Below are 17,431 nucleotides of genomic sequence, written 5' to 3' on the forward strand. Positions count from 1 at the left end.
CATTCACATTTCCCATTTCTTCTATGAGTAGAGAATGAAGTCTGCCTATGACCCTGAGTAGAACAGCTCAGCATATAGCTGGGCAAACTAAACACAAAGAAAAGGAATTACAAATCATGAAAAATATGCTGACTATTTTATTAATTTGCTGCTAGTGGTTTTTCTTATGGGTTGGAACAGAACACTTATTTCCATATCCCTTGTTATTAGACATCTATGAAAATATAATGAGAGGTGGCATTTCTTTTCACATCTGCTTCTTCTTGTTTACCTTTGCTCACTCTAGCTGTAACAATGGTTCAATTTCCAATAAACAGTTAAGGAAGTTCTCTCTATAAACAATAATATGACCTCCTAAAATAAAAAAAAATGCTACAAAAGTAGGCTTCATCTCCTTCCTAAGATTACAGAACATCAAGACAGGTGGAGCACTGACTGGACTACAAAACTATGTCCATCTTGCTAAGATTCCCTCCAGAACACATTGGAGCCCATGGTTAGCATTAATCCAATAATACTCCATGAGCAAGAGAAAGCACACAAGATCTACTCTTTCACACAGCGAGCTTCCTCTCTATAAAAGCAAATCCAGCTTAGGCTTCCTCTTGTACAAATCCAGCACTGATGGGCAGCTAAGGAGAAGGATCAAAGACAAAATTCTTTGAAGGCAAAACACACATGGATTTGAAGAGGCAATTAATCTTTACAAAGACATAGAGAAGAGGAGAAAGATTCCTGTCATCTCTGCAAGACTGGAGACTTCCTGTATTCCCTGTATTACATTTTGATTTTTAGACAAAGAAATATATATGGCCTTTAGTACTGAATAGGTTAGAGAAAAGATAAATGCATTTAGTTTTAAAATTAAAGACAGATTAAAATTACAGAATTTATGATATATTTTAAGTGCTTCTACATTTATTTTTTAAAAATACCAGTAGGTTCTATTCTCATGCAAAATTTTGAGATTGTGCTCTCCACACTATCTTAAGAAAATTTCACCAGCAGATCCTGACCAACTAAAAAAAGCATCTTTTCACCAATCAACAGAAAGAAAAACAGCATACAAAGCAACGCTTAAAACCTTTTGTTTCCTCCTTGCTTCTCAGCATCTTTGACTTTTTTCCCCAGTTTTCTACCTTTCTCCTCACATGAAAATTTCCCTGAGCTTTGCTTTACTTCAAGGCAAAATACTATTTTTCTAGAGCCTAGGTGCCAGTGACATGTCTACGTCATTAACACTGGACAAATACAGAGGATATATTGATCACACAAACTGGAGAAGTATTGCTGTAAGTAATCTTGACTCTTTAGAGACCAGAGTTAAAACACCACTTCTTTCCACCAGAGTATGTCTCATTACAAACAGGCCTAGAAATCAGCTGAAGAATGCCTTCGCTCAAATGTGCCTTTCTACAAAGATAGGTCTTTGGACTCCAATAATCTCAGTGCACTACCTTTTACAAGAATGGAAAAAAAAAAAAAATCCAGTTGTGAAAAAAATAAAAGCATAACAGACATGTATTTGATAAAGAAAAGCAGGATATTTTATTCTTACAAGTACTTTGAAGTGCTGTATAACTAACTAGTGCAATTGTGTCTCTCCAGGGGCAAATGCATGGGAATCTAACACTAGCAGCGAAAAAAAGAGGGAAGAAGATTGAGTCAGAGCAGAAAGCAGTGTCCCATAGCAATTCTATTCCTCTACCATCTCTCACAACCACTACCATTCCCTAAAGACATGATTTAGAAAGGCCACTACAACTAATGAACACTGGAGAAAGGCAGTATCCTGAATCAAGCTACATATAAACATCAAAAAGCCAAATAAAATGGGCAAAGCTCTAACAAACCCTCAATATATCAAGACAAAGATTCAGTACTATTGGCCCCAGTGGTAGCTTGTCTGAGCTGACGCTAAATCTTTAAGAGATACATATATAGTTGAAGAGCAAGATTATCATAATATGGCTTGATTGGTTTTTAGTTTTTCCACTTCTTAGCCTACTCTTTTTCCACTGAGCTAAGTAAGCCACAGTCTATAACACTATAAATAACTTCAGTAACACTTAAAAAAAAAATAAAATAAAATAAAATCAAACCATGGGACTGATTGCAAAAAAATTCAATTGGAAACTCCTATTCCAACAATAATAATGTATGCAGTCAGCATTTTTTTTCTTTTACTGAGATTTTAGTAGTTTCACTTCATAACATAAACTCACTCTCCCCCCTCCCTCCCAGTGCTTGCAAGAGATAAACAAATACCAGAGAGAGCTGATTTGCTCTCAGATTCTACTAAAGAAAAAAAAGTTACTAGCGTACTAGTATGGTTATCTAAACTAGCAACAAAATTAAAATAAAGACAGGGTGCTAGGGTGCTTAAACCTTAATACCGGGAGGATTGATTCAGCTGTGAATCTCAAATAGGATTCTTACTTAAGACTACTCACTCACTTTTCAGGAACTTACCTTCTGTAACCACAGAACACCTGTAGCTAAGAAAACCTGATAAAAAAATCCACTATGACACCATGTAATCAATGAACATACAGATTTCATAATTAAGAAATATACAGGAAAATTAGGCTAAACAAGATTTCACACCAAAGAAGAACAGAGGGAAAACTCACCATTATTCTGGACTCACTGAGAAGACTCCAAGAGGAGCAATGTCCAAAAAAGATCCTTCCCTACTGGTAGTCAGCTCTTAAATGGGGTCTAGGAAAGGTGGAGCCAGGCTCCACCTTTTTCAGTAGCACAGGAGAATTGTCTTCACCTGTGCTCCCACGGCTGACTCATTGCTTGCCTCAGGTGGTCAATCAGAGATTCAGGCTGTGATTTAGCAGTTCCCCTACAGACACAAAGAACTGAACTTCCAGGGACAATAACACTGCTGTCTGAAATTCCCTAGAAACACATTTCAAGTGGATGTAATACTTTTGATCTCAAGTACTACAACTCAGAAGTTTTTTTCTAATGTGCTTCTCTATCACCTTAAAATCAAATTATTCCAACAACATCCTCAGTAAACTCACTTATAACATTCAGACCTTCCTACCACTCTATGCAGGATTTCAATTATCTGCTACAATTCAAAGACAACAGGGTTCAAAGAAGGAAGCTGAAACTCTTAAAACAAAGCATCATCATCCAAGAAAAGCTCTGAATTCCAGTAAGAGCAAGTCTTTGGACACAAGCAGGTCCCTTGAGACTTGTCTGCTGCTATCAATTGAACAAGAAAAGTCCTTAAATGCTACTGTGATATACTGCCATTTGAAGTCAGTAGTCAGCAGAAAATTAAAGATTCTAAAGAGATGAAAGGTAAAATGAAAACTTGTATTTCAAATACTGGCAGAAGGCTCAAGCCAATTTAATCTGAAAGCTGTATTTTTTCTCTGCTTGTAGTTCCATCTGGCTGTATAATGTCTAATGAAACTATATGGCAGTTGCTCACATGTAAAACATTCTTCCCCTGAGTCACCTTACTCTTCACTGGGGTCCTATTTTACACCAAGTCAGCAACTCAAGCTCATCAATGACAGTCTGACTGGCATTAATGTGAGCTCTGGGTCAAAAGAGAAGTATACTTCATGGTGTACAGGGAAACCCTGCAGAAATGCCAGAATTCAGTAAGATTCTGACAGCTGAGAAAGTGAGAAATTCAACAGGAACAGCATGTATGGGGCACAGAAACTGGGACAGGAGGAAAAAGAAGTCTGGCCGTATGGGAACAACCACGCTCTCACTTCCCTCCTGTACTTTCCAGAGTCTGTAAAATTCTGAGAAGACACATCTATGAAAGGTTTCCTTGGTAAAATGAAGTTATAAAATTGGTAATGTAGCGCTTCCTACAACAATTTTACCTGAAAACCATCAGAACAGTAAATACTGCACCTAACAAATTTATGAATATTTATAAATATGGTTTATATACTATATTTATAAATATCGTACACATCTCTATGTGCATGCATATGTACCTATTTACATATAGGTATGTATGCACATTTAAAAACATAGAATCATAGAATGGTTTGGGTTGAAAGGGACCTTAAAATCACCTAGTTCTAATGCCCTGCCATGGGCAGGGTTGCCACCCACCAAATCAGGCTGCCCCATACTGAAAGGACACAATGATGTCTCCCCAGAGACTTTGCTTCTCCAGGCTAAACAAGTCCAGTTCCCTCAGACTTTTCCAAGAGAGGTATTCCAGCTTTTGTATATCCTCAGGGCTCCTCTAGACCCACTCCAGCAGCTTTGCATCCCTTCTGTACTGGGGACCTCAGGCCTGCATGCAATACTCCAGTTGGGGCCTCATGAGGAAGAAGTAGAGGGGAACAATCATCTCCCCGTCCCTGCTGGCCACCCCTCTTTTGATCAATCTCTGAATGCACTTCGCTTTCTGGGCCACAAGCACACACATCTTTAAACACAGAAAGAATAATTATTGTCATTAGCTTTCAGAAAAATAATAGTAGATATTGAAGGAATTGTAAAGATATGGAAAATTTGGCATCTAGAAAATGATGAACAGATATATTACATAAAATATATTTACTAAATTAATTTAAAGCACCACTCTATTTCTATTTTTTACATTTTCTAAGTGAATTTTAATGTTTGAAGGGAAAACTGAGAGCTCATCCAAACAAACTCAGAGTATGGCACAGATAGCTTTGGAGCATTTTCTGACTTCTTTCTGTCCCAGTTTTCTACTCTAGAGATCTTTGTATTTAAATGTCATCAGTCTAACGACTATTGTGAAATTAACTGTTCCATATCCCTTTCAGGTTCACATTTCTGGAGAGGCCTTACATAAACATGTGGACTTTAAATCAGAATTAACTTCTTATACAGTGACAAATGAATACAGGCAGTGGGAGAAAAAAATAATGCTTTAACTCCTGACGAAAATATATATCACTTTTAATATGCTTTCAATGTCACTTCCTAAAACATGATAAATAAAATAAGCATGTAAATAGATTCAGACTGACATGTTGTTTAACATTTGTTAAATTCACTCAATAAATTCCTTGGCAACTAAATGAAAGAACTTCAGGGAATAACCTCTGTAAAAGTCTAAATAATTGTATGGCCATTTTGCTGCAAAAATATGTACTTCTTTTTTAGACACACGTTTAGTTTTGCAATTCTCTAATGATTCAGCTTATGACTCCTGGCCTCTGCAATTTACCTAGCAAGAGATCAATTGTTATGTCAGTACATTTTGGAGGCCAACTCAAGATATTTCCCAAGTAAAATTGGCCATCACAGACCATGTTGCAGAAGTGTCTCAGCAATGGCAGCACCGGCACCATAATTGAATATATCTGAAAACTATGTATTTGTAAAACACACTCCTTCTTACATTGCGACAAACAATAATTGTACCTTTTATTTCAATAACAAATATATTAGTAATAATACTTATCTGAACACTGATATTGATGAAAAGTGAAATCCTTTGTTCACAAAGAGACATAACATGAAACAGTTGTGCTGCCTTTCTCTAGTTTGAAAAATGCAACCTTGCTATTTTCTTCAAACGAGCCTTTATGCTTGCATCTTTAACGTTATATGCTTCTATTTTGAACTTCAGCAAGCGTTTTAGCCAGCTAATACGTGTAATTCACAGTAACACTTAAGAAAAACTTATATTCTTCCACTGAAGTTCCATATATAGAAATTGCAGGCAGCTATTGAAACAAAAAAAGTATTTTCCAGTAGACTGAAACAAATATTTACCCTTGACCAGTAATAAGTAGTCGTGGACTTTGGGTATTATGATTCTACATTTTCCAACTTAGAAAGTTTTCCATCTTACTTTCAGCTTTAGTAAATATGATTATCATCCACAACAGAAGAAATATTTGTTCTTTCCTTTCAGTTTCATGGGCAAAGGATAGGATGCGCTGCCTGCGATATTACAGTGAGTTTGTTGTCATGTCAAAACCACCAGTCGCAAACAAATGCCTTTTTTACAGGCAGCATTTTTACATACATAAGGAATTTACACAGTGTCTGCTTTAATCACAAGTCTGTTTCAACACAGACTTAACGTTCATGAACAAACCAAGTATGTGCGTCAATCTTTACAACTCTTCCTTCCATCAGTACTGCTTTCAGTCCTCAATCCTGTCCATAATACACATATTCCCCTTTCTGCTCTTCTTTATCAGAATCTAGGTGTATGGGAACTGTTGAGTCATGGCCTGAACTGATGATCACCTGAGGCAAGGACTGTGGGAGCAAGGTGAAGGCAATTCACCTGTGTGACTGGAAGACCCAATTTAAGAGCTGACTGCCACTAAGGAAGGATCTCTTTCTAGAGATCCCTCCTTTGTGGAGTTTTTTCCTTGCAAGCCTGGATTCTCAGATACAGGTGAGCTTTCTTTCTCTGCTTGTCTTTTTTTCCATTCCACCACAATAATCTTTCCAACCATAACACTAGGAAAGTCACAGACATCACAGTAACTTCTTATTCTATATTTGAGATAGGCTTCTGCCAACCTAGAATATTCAATGTTCAAAATAAATAAATAAATGTGTGCAGTGCTTTCTATGAAGGGAAATTTTTGTTTTATATACAACTGAGATCTGGTTATTCTTTCTTGATTCACTAGAATTAAAACCTATAAATCTTTCTACTACTATTGTCTAGAAATTATTGCTCACTCAAAGAGAGAATATATGATCTCTAAATTAAACACAGCAACATCTACAAAGGAAATTCTGCTCTCCATTCCTCTGCATTAGATCCAGTATTTACCAACTTAATGACTAGTTGGACTTCTTCCTTTATAGCTTGTCTATCAGCCCAGCATCAGAGATGCCACATCTATCATAACTTCCAAATGATTGGATGAGCTCTCCTTCTACCAAACTTGCGTGTGCCTATGTTTGTTTTTTGTTTTTTTTTTTCCCTGGCAACTTGCTGAGACATAGAATCATAGAATCACAAGGTTGAAAATGACCTGTAAGATCATCCAATCCAACCGTCTCCTCATCACCAATGCCTCCACTAGCACTAAACCATATCACACAGCACGTCATCCAGACACCTCTTAAACACTGCCAGGGACAGCGACTCCACCAGCTCTCTGGGCAGCCGTTCCAGTGCCTGACCACTCTCTGAGAGAAAAAGTTCTTCCTTATGTCTAACCTAAACCTCCTCTGATACAACTTGCAGCCATTAGCCCATGTTCTGCTCATTGCCTGGGAGAAGAGGCCAAATCCCTCTTCACCACAACCTCCCTTCAGGAGGTTGAGGAGTGCAATGAGGTCTCTCCTGAGCCTCCTCTTCTCCAGACTGAACAATCCCAGCTCCCTTAGCCACTCCTCAACAGACTTGTGCTCCAGACCCCTCACCAGTTTCGTTGCCCTTCTCTGAACATGCTCCAGGATCTCAACATCTTTCCTGTAGTGAGGAGCCCAAAACTGAACACAGAACTCGAGGTGCGGCCTCACCAGTGCTGAGTAGAGGGAGATGATCACCTCCCTTCTTCTGCTGGCCACGCTATTTCTAATGCAGGCCAGGATGCTGTTGGCCCTCTTGGCCACCCGTGCACACTGTCAGCTCATGTTCAGCCGAGCATCGACCAACACCCCCAGGTCCTTCTCTTCTTCACACTCATCCAGCCACTCATCCCCAAGCCTGTAACGCTGCATGGGATTGTTGTGCCCAAAGTGCAGGACCCAGCACTTGGCCTTGTTGAACCTCATCCCATTCACCTCAGCCCAGCGGTCCAGCCTGTCTAAATCCCTCTGAAGGGCCACTCTACCCTCAGGCAGATCAACACCACCTCCCAGCTTGATGTCGTCTGCAAACTTACTGAGAGTACACTCAATCCCCTCATCCAGGTCATCAATAAAGATATTAAACAAGGTCGGCCCCAGTACTGACCCCTGTGGGACACCACTTGAAACGGGTCTCCAGCTGGACTTCACTCCATTCACCACGACCTGCTGGGCACGGCCCTGCAGCCAGTTCCTTACCCACATGGGTAAGTGCTTCGTTATTATTAGCACTGCAGTACTTCTACTGCTTTCCTCTGCAGTGGGCATAAGAGCCAGGAGGAGGACAGTCAGCAGACTGCACTGCTATATGACCCACATTCTCACTAACTGTTGACTTTGCCCTTCAGCTGACATGATTTTGAACAGGTTAATGAAGTTTCCTGAGCTAAAACTCAGTTGACTTTCTCCCTCTCTGCATGTAGCTGAAAGGATATTTTGAAAGTTCACTTTCCAAAAGTAGCTTGTAAAACCTAAAAACTCACCTGTTTTCTTTTTTACTCAAGCTGATATATATATATATTTTTTTTATCTAAAAGAATTTCTGCAGTAAAACTGCCTAATCCTGCCCTCCTAATATATACCACCTGTGCACACTGAGTAAACTTCAGTTTTCCAGATACAGTTTAGGTGGTCAAGTGTTATAGCTCAGCTTTCCACAAATTTCATCTTCTTTCAGTTAATGGAAGCCAGGCCTTTTATAGCCTTCCTTCACCCTGCTGTTTCTCCTTGCTAGCAAGGTCTATTTAACACCCCCATGTTGCACATAACAGAAGGAACAGAACCCGTCACCTGGCTGTGTCAAAAGCTGTACTTTTGCCTTCAATTTTCTCTATCAATTCAGCACATACTGCACTTTATGAAAGTGTTTCTTTGGGCCTGTTGTAGATAAATTTGATATTGTGTTAACTTGCTCTACTCTTGACAAAAGATTTCAAAGAAACTATTTTATACATTTGACACTCCTCAAATGTAGATATGAATAATTTATAATTGGAGTTTTGTTTTTCTTTATCAGTTTAGATACTGAGGTATTAAAACACACTTAAGATATATATGAATGCCATTAGACTTCAATATGGGACCTCATTTCTTCAGCAAGGAAACGTGAAGCGATAACATCAATGCATTGGCTACAAACAGTAAATGAGATCATTCTGAGAAATTACTGTAACTTTCCAAAAGTTACTTGGCATCAACTTCCAAAAGAGTTGTAGCCCCCGGCACGTTCTCAGCCAATCTAGAGCACAGACCATGATGAGAACTATATAAAGAAACCAAAATCTGGTGGACTTAGCATCTACAACACAGACTCTACTGTTACCTGCTTGGTTCCAGAGGTGTGCTTACTATTGTGCAGTAAAGGTTAACTATTCTTAGAATATGCTTTGAGTCGTGGAGAACTGACTAAATGAATCAGACAATTTTAATTCCAATTTGATTTATTTTTTTTTTTCCTACTTGGAAGCATTTCATACTCTTTGCCTCCTAATGTAGTAGTAACTATTCTACATTCTTACAAATCTGTTGTCTTTCTAAAGGTCTACATGCTGGGATTTAGCACACAGGGGGAAATGCTGAGTACAGGCAACAGATGAATCACAGCAACTTAGCAAATTATTGCTGATCTTCTGTATCCCCTGTCATTCTGCCACATATGCAAAAGAGAATGAGACTTTTTTTGTGAGCTCTAATTTTGTGCAGATACATAGAGACAGTACAGAAAGAGGTACAGAGAGAAGAAAAGGAAAAAGCAACAAGTGAGGCACTGAAGTTTACAGAAGTAGAAGAAAAGTAAGAAAGGGTAAAAGCTAAAGGTAGAATTTTTTTATTATTATTTTATTTTTTAATGAGTTTGGCACTCATTTCTCCCTGTTAAAGGGTTTTAGGAACTTAAGCTCCTTGTGGTTAGGTCCTCAAGATCATGGTCTTGACTAGAGATGCACAAAATATGGGCACTGAAAGCAAAACTAGGAAGAGTTTGAAATATTTCATGTTAGGAATGACAAAATCAGTGAGTGCACTGGAAAAGCAGACTAATGTGGTAAAATAGCAATCACCTTTTCCAACAGTCTGGAAGTGAAAAGACTAGCTCTAGACAAGGGAGAACATTTAAGCAATAAGGACATGAGAAAAGTTCACACTCATTAATTTATTCTTGTTAGCATAGTAGGCATATTTTACTTCCACTTCTTCCAGGCCAAAGTAATTATTCTCTTCTTTCTGGCATTATGCACAGTTAGTAGTTAAAGGCAGTTATCACATCTGCTTTTGTATTTAACACAATCTTTCATAATTAGCCCTTTAATTTGTGTTACTTTTTGCTCTCCAATTTTTCAGTAACATTCTGGAATTTAACAAAATCTTCCATCAACAGTCTCTCTAGAACCAAGAAGCGAGCCTTGTCTTTTTCCTTATAACACTGTTCATGACAAGAGGTTTCCTAAAAACAGTTTAGATCTCCTCATACAGCTATTTTGCCCAGAGGGACTGAAATGAAGTAATTAACAATGGGGTTCAGCTTTCCTTTCTAGTTAGTTAAATATAGCTGTCTAAATCTGCATATCAACACATAAGGTAGGTGCCTAAGCTTTAAAGACAGGGAAGATGTGGTTAATAAAATCTGTGGCATAAAGAAAATGCCATGACACACTGAGTAGGTCCTCGAATCCAGTAACTGCATAGACCAGGTCTGCATTGTTTTGAATGAGTACTTGGACATCTAGTTCCCATATTACCACTCTACAGGTAGGTACCTCAATGTATGGGTGCAGAATCTAGACATTCATCTTAAACTAATTATGGGACTGGTTCCATGGAGTAGTTGGCTCCCTGGGTGCCTGCGGTATATCCAGAGGACAGGGATGGCAGGAAATTAAGGATCTGAAATAGACTCCTGCATTGTCAGAAATGCAATTGAAGAACAGCATCCTGGGATATGTTGCTAGATGTCTGCATTTAGGAAAGCAAATCTCACTGGGTCCTTTAAGAAATGGAGGAAGGCATTAAGGCATAATGTGGCACTACAGAAAGAAGCTATGCTCATATCCACAGGACTCATTACACACACATCTCCTGTGAAGATTTCTACTCCCTTTTAAATCACAGAGGTGTTTGATACCTAAAACTCTCAGAAAATCTAACCCATCCTCCCACTTGTCTTGCTGCTTACAAAGGATTTTTGAGACACAAGAACTGAAGAACTGTTATTGTTTTTGGTTTTTTTTTTTTTTAAGTGTGATATATTTCAGTGAACTAACACAGCACACTGCCTATGCAAGAGGTGTAGCAGTAATAGAGAAATCAGGGAACTCCACTGATAGGGCAAAAAGTCTCAGTAAGCATCTTCACTGCAGAAGCTGTCTTGCTGGGGATTCATGATGTGGATGAAGTAAAATGTTAAGCTCAGCTGGCACCAGTGGGAGTTCTGTGACTTATTTCAGTGGAATGAGGACTTGATCACAGGCTTTTGAAAAACATCCAGAAAGGAATGCATCTGATAGATATAAAATAAGTAAGTAAATAAAAATTATAAAAGTGAGTTAGCACAGATCAATGATTACAGAGAAACATGAAAAGACATTTTAGAAAAAAACAGAAACCAATTCCAGTAGTTGCTGTATTACAAATAACAGTTCAAAGGAGCCCCACAAGGAAACACATTCCTCAACTGTAACTTATAATTCCCGAGTTTCTTGCACTGACCTCCCAGTTTCTCTTCCCCAAACATACAGCAATTCCTGATGGAAAACAAATTCTAAGAAACAAAGTTTCAAATATCTAGAAAGTAGTACACAAAATATACAGATACCATATTAATGTTCTTTACGGAGTTTATTCAAAGAAATTGCTACAACCAGAATACACAAACATTAAAGATCAGTTTCATTTGCAGAAGTGTGTGCTAAGCAAAAATGCCAAGAAATGAATGTTATGAATGTCTCCATATAAGAATCAATCCCTAGAAGTTATTGACCATACAGAGTCATCTAACTAAACCATTTCTGAAGTCAATTTCAGCTAAAAGGAGCTGACAGATCTAATTAAAAACGGAGGAAAACCTGACAAATACCTCATTACTGTTTCTGTTGAAGCAGGACCAAAGGTTGTAATTGGGTTCAGACCTGCAGCATCACACAACAAACAGTTACAGTGCATTCAGGTTAAGTGTTCACATAAAAAGAAAAACAACTATAAAAAACAGGAGAGTGTTTTTTAGAAAATGTATTAAATTGATTCCTATTGTGTCGTCCGCCATGTCTGAGCACTTGAGCCAGACTGCTGTCACACCACTGTTCTTCTTTCCTATCTTTGGATTATCACCACCACCTCAGAGAAAAACTCAAAGGTTCCCTCTTCCCCCGAAAAACCAAATACATAATAGAAAACTGACAGAGAGCCACCAGTTCAGTGAGGTTATCTAAAATGCAACAAGGTTTATCAAGCCACATGCTTGATCTTATTTTTCTTTCTCTTCCTTCCAGTGTAACTGCATGCAAAAGTTATCCTGAGAGAGCTGCCCAGGGAGGTGGTGCAGCTGCCATCCCTGTCAGTGTTCAAGAGGCGTCTGGATGAGGAGCTGCGAGATATGGTTTAGTAGCTTGTGGTAGCAGTGGTAATGAGAAGACGGTTGGACTAGATGATCTTATAGGTATTTTCCAACCCTGTGATTCTACGATTCTATGAGCTCAGGCAATCTCTTCATCATCCCCAAGACAATCCTGATCTTTTCTTCCTAAGTTTGGTTTTTCCATTAAGTTTCTTGGGGAATGAAGAAGAAACATAAATGAACATAAATTGTCAGCTATTGTTTATTACCTTTATTTTCCTATCAAAAAGTAAACTCTTTTTAAGCATAATAGCACTGTTTAAAAAATAAATAAAAATCCTCACTTAAAACCAATATGAACTATCTTACTCCCTTTATACCTCAGATATAACTTCTACCTTGTAGTCATATGGCAGAGGCTATCCCGTGAAAGGTGGTTGGTTACCTGCACATTTTCTAGTGGTTCATTGAGAAGCTGAGCATCAGGACTCCTAGGTTCTTCCTCAAAGTCTCCCACAAAACACAGTTGACACTTTTCTTTGTCCTTCTGTAGCAATCCATAAAGCTGAGATTGTATTTACAAGCTTACAAAGTTCATGTGATGTTTACAGAGTGTTTTGATATACTCAGACAAAAAGCCTTATACAGATATGAAAATATTATTATTCAGCTAGTTACATTCTCCACACCCAAACAAATGAGGCAGGCAATTTACACATATCTTGAAAGAAATCTTTTGAATAGGTTTCCATGTTTATGCCACTTGAATTCGACATCAACGGATTAAGATAAACTAGAGCACTCTGCTAATTCCCGAGGTCCTAATTTATTTTCATCTTGCTGTTTTTTGCTTTAAAATCAAGTTCTAAAAAGAATGAAATATACGGATGCTTCCAGACTCTGTGTAATGTAAAGCATTTTGTTCACAAAGGCAACATGCCTCTGCAGAGGCATGAAAAATATTTTCTAATATCTGAAATTATTTTTTTAAATTTTTTGAAGAAAAATAGAGTAACAGTAATAATTAGCCTTTCCCATCACTATGGGCAATCTGGTGATTTTTCTGATTTCTTTCAAGATTCTTTCCTTTTCAACATAGGCACTTTGCCCATTGTAACATGAAGAGTCTCAAACTTTCAGTGACAGATGAAGACAACAGACGTGCTGATATTGGAATAATTCAACACTACCTTTCATGCGGAGATTCAGCAGCAAGCTTTCTCTAAGTTTTTAAATGTAATCTTGATACATATGCATCTGTGTGAATTCTGCATATTAAATGTAATGCTTTAGTGATAAAGCACAGGAAAAAAAATCTGTATAGTCTGGGTATCAAGGATGAAAACCTGCTGTCCCAAACTCTAGCAAAGGACTGCCATTCTATACCAGCTCCAAGGTACTGCAGTATTTGGAGGCTGCCAAAGTTTAGAAGTTAACGATATTAGTTTTTACAGATTTATGTAAAATATGAGTGGGAATGGGGGTGACTTTGCATGTGTGAGAATTTTAGAGAAGCTGAAATAAGCTGCCTCAGAAGGAGAAAGCAGACAAAGAAAGAATGTGTTCTTATAAATATCCAGATCACACAAATCAGTTTTTGCTCCAAATTGCAAAGGATTCCAGGTGGGTAAAAAATTGAAATAAGGATGCATTGTATGTGCAATTTAGTTACACTGTTGGAAGCCATAAAGTAAATGGGTACAAAGCAGCCAGTACTTAATAAGTTTCAATTTTAATTCTGATTGAGAAGCTAAATATGATACCAGGTAGCTAGTAGTGCAGCAATTGCTAGTTATAGAATAGAATTAAACACATACCCTAATGAAGGTCCCTGTTAAGACAGAAAAAAACACCCAAGTGTATAAAATGGGAAAAAAAACACAACACAAAAAAACTGTTTTGCTTTAAAAATCAGTTAAAATACCTTAAAATAATTTACTAATCTAAATAGAGAAAAGCATATCTAACTTCTTGAATCTTAATTTTAAAAGCCCTACTGCTATATAATCTTTGGAAAAGCACATACCGCTTTTAAATCATGTCTATTTTACAGTACTTAAAGATCTGTGCACTTTTCAGCACACAACACACAAATAAAGTCAGTCTCAAAGACAAGCATTCTCAATACTTGACTTGCATGCAATATTTATCACACTGTTATATGATGAAAGGAGATCAAATTTTCTAATACAAATAAAGTGAAGATGTTTTTTCCAATTTGACGGCCATAAAACACTTATTAAAGATAAAAGCAGGTTATTTGGCTATATTGGACTCCACAAGATGCAGTACGTGCAACAGAATGAAATAGAAATTTCAGTGATGGAAAATCATCCTCTTTCTCTCTTGATAGTAAAATAACCCTTTAAATCATATTTGACATTTCTGAGTTGAGTGAGCTGGCAGCCCTGTAAAATCTATGTGGTAATATATGTGGTAAGCCCTTTCTGGAGCAGTAATCTCATTGCTTTTTCTAATGGCTCTCCCTTCATGTGGTCTACTCGTCCCCGAGAGACTTGTTTGACTCTGCCTTTCCCGAGCCACTGGTTGCTAATGTTCCTTATTATGAAGAAAGCAGGAAAGTGCCCGAAGGCCATGGCTACTCCACTAGTGATACAACCACCAGCAGCCTTCTGCTGAGGCCTTTTTTCTCCCTTTCTTCCTTTAAAAAACAAAAACAAAAAAAAAAAAAAAAAAAGCCAACCATAAAATATGCACATTTGTTATAAAGGGACTTCTTTGTCTCAAGAAAAAAGAAGGAAAGGGAAAGAAAAAAAACAACACAGTATGACAGTGTTATTTACACCGCTCCAATTGCTAATCTGACAAGCTCCATCTGGTAGATAGACCTTTTATCTTCTCGTCACCCTAAATCTCTGAAGGAAAGTGGACACTGGTAGCATATGTGCTTTGTTGGATCCTATGCTTAATGAGGTACACAATTTATAGGTTTAACTGGAGAAACATTATTTAAACTGGGATAAGGAAGGAGTGTGAGGACATAAAGAAGGTATTGCATATGTTTTCGTTTTCAGAGTGATCCATTCACCTGTACAGACACTAAACCGTAAACAAGATCAAACTGTATAATAAATTTTCATTTAATTCATGCATCTATACCGGAACTATTTAAGATTTAAGTAGATCTCTCTAAATATTTCTTAGCAGTTGTTGAACTATCTACCTTCTTTAGTTGATCATTTTCATATATTTACGAAATGTTTTGCGGTATGAACTATGGCAATTTTTTATTTATTTTTACTTTAAGTTTGAGGTCTAAAGACATAAACTATTTCGTGTACTAAATGGAATCAAAATAAAGCTGTACAATGACCTGATGTGGATTTGCGATGTACTCAAGTCTAGATAGCTACTACCTGTTAAGAGTCCAATTTCAATTAAATTCCCCTGTTTTGGGCAAAAGCTTATGAGCTATTATTTAAACATACACACTCCTGCTTGACTTGTGTATTCTGCAAATACTGTATGATGTCTTTCAGATTTGGTCTTTTGATATCTAAAACACTTCCGTCAGAGTATCAGTATTTATTTTTTTATGTATTCATTTACATCTAAATAGTGTTTTTTATACAAAACTGTTATCACAACTGGCTGAACATTTCCTTTATAGCATAGTCTTACACTTTACAGATGCTGAGCTTAAAAGCATGCCTTAAGGCTTCTTAGGTGTGCAGCTGCTCTTATTGGTGAAGCCTTCAGTGTGAGCTGGATGTGAAAATGATGTGGTGATCACACATTTTGGTCTCCAAAAAATCCTGGGTACAGGACCTTCTTTTGGTTCTGATGAGCACTCTCTCTCACTGCAATAACAGTAACTGCTTGACTCCTGTCCTCCCTTGCTTATCTCTCCTATGCTGTACATTACATTCATCGTCACTTTCAGCCAAAGAACATCACAAAATTAATATTCCCAATTACAAAGACAGGATTGGTACAGTATTTTCTCTGCAGCTAAACAGCAATATCCTCGGCACATACATTTGAGACAACTCCCAAGCACTGAGCAATCACAGAGTGGATTGCCCTGAATCACTCACTCCTTAAAATGAAAAACCTGTGCTGTCAATCAGTTCTCAGGTTCTCACAGCAGCAAAGTGCACATTATCCTACTAGGGCCTACAGTGAGACCTCTCATCCCAGAGCTCACAGACTTCCAGCCTCTGCATCCTGCTTCATCAAAGACAGTGGAAACCTCCCCTGGAGACTGGAAGAAAAAGAGGTTTTGACTGCTTATTAAAGACAGAAGGAATAGGCTTCTTAGGACTAAGTTGTTATTTCCCCTTTTAATACTCCCCCCATTCTTGCCTGTTAAATTTTCTCCTTCCTTATACTTCCTCCTAGATCACGTTAAGCTTTATTTGTTTTTGTTTTTTTCTTTTGTTCTGTTTTTGCTCTTACTTTCCTCTGCTTATTCTTTTCTTAATCTTTATTTTTCATTTCATTCTATATGACGCTGCTACACTGCATTCTCTTTTATCTCTGTGCCTTCTCCCTCTTTCCTCTGCTGTCTCCTGTGCCTAGGCTATTCTTGAGTTCACTACATTTATCCACCCATTTCATTATTTTAAATCTCTCTGCTGTCACTTGTGCACTTCCACCTCAAATACACAATATTTTTTGCATCTGACTTTTCAGTGCCTTTTAAAATAATTCTTTGCAATTCCCAAATTATCCAGTTTTGATAATTTTTCAAATGAAGTTCTTAACACTACTTTCCTAGGGGAGGGAAAGAGAGAAGCGGAAAGCCATTGGATGGTGATGTCAATGCTGCTTCCAGGATGAGCAAACAGCTAACATATATAACAGATAATAGCCATTGCTCAGACTGATTTAATTCTTCAGAAATTGTAGAGAATTCCCAGCAAAATTGGAAAGATTATGCAAAGGCTTTAAAGAATATCTCTCAAAGTCCTTGAAGGCTCATGAGGAGACCACAAAACTTGGTAATCCAAGCAGCTTTGTACAGACATACAATACAGGTCAAAGACCATCATCTTCTTCTACAAGCTGCTATTAGTTTTATACCCAAAGGTTTAATTTTTCCAAAAGAAGCCTGCTTCC

The 17,431-nt window shown here is 37.7% G+C and overlaps 1 protein-coding gene across 1 annotated transcript in view; it reads right to left on the reverse strand.

Moving 5' to 3' along the window:
• Positions 1-17,431, reverse strand: part of ROBO2 (roundabout guidance receptor 2) — an 872,799-nt gene that overhangs the window by 251,205 nt on the left and 604,163 nt on the right. The window lies entirely within an intron of this gene.

Source organism: Tympanuchus pallidicinctus, unplaced genomic scaffold (assembly GCF_026119805.1).
Source record: "Tympanuchus pallidicinctus isolate F22 unplaced genomic scaffold, pur_lepc_1.0 scaffold10, whole genome shotgun sequence".
Lineage (NCBI taxonomy): Eukaryota > Metazoa > Chordata > Aves > Galliformes > Phasianidae > Tympanuchus > Tympanuchus pallidicinctus.